This window comes from Gavialis gangeticus, unplaced genomic scaffold, assembly GCF_001723915.1.
Source record: "Gavialis gangeticus isolate Ggan-Ray unplaced genomic scaffold, GavGan_comp1, whole genome shotgun sequence".
NCBI lineage: Eukaryota > Metazoa > Chordata > Crocodylia > Gavialidae > Gavialis > Gavialis gangeticus.
The window spans coordinates 147,393,136-147,393,811 of NW_017729024.1; positions in this window are offsets into that span (position 1 = coordinate 147,393,136).

Sequence of the window (676 nt, forward strand, 5' to 3'; positions counted from 1 at the left end):
ACCAGCACGGGGGCAGGAACTGGCCATGAGGCACATCCCTGGAAAGACCCCTTGTGGGGAGGATGGGGGCATTGGTAGCTCCTTGTCCCAGTTGTCTGGGAGCCCTGTGCCTCCAAAGCCTGGGTGCCATGGGCTGGGTAAAAGCACAGGAGAGTGGCTGGCCTGCACAAGGAGGTAGGGAATGGGGTCTGGATCTGTGGAAGCAGATGCTGCCAGGAGTCTTCCCTATCCTGCCCTGGGAAGGGGGCAGGAGAAGCAGGCTACCTGCTGCTTGTGGCCAGGAGCCAGCAGCCTGCCAGCTCCAGGACAGCAAGTGAGGGCAGGGTCTCAGCTGGCAGCCACCTGGGCCTGGACCTGCTCACCTGGCTTATCATGGTCCCTGGGCACCTGTGCATGCCCAACCCCCAATCTGAGGCTGAGCAGCACACAGTCCCTGGTACAGAGCATCTTATCTGAGAAATGTTGCAAACTCTCACAAACAGCTTCCTTCTCATGGCTCTTCAAGTCCTGCAGCTGCACACGGGGGAGAGGCCACGCTTGGCAGCAGGGATGCAGCCTCAGGGTCATCACTGCTGACTCTAATAGAGGTGGACTCAGGACCTTACTGTCCTCCTGGAGTGGCTGGTGGCAGTGTCGGAGGATCAGTTGGAGGACTCATGGGCCTCGTGGGTGGAGG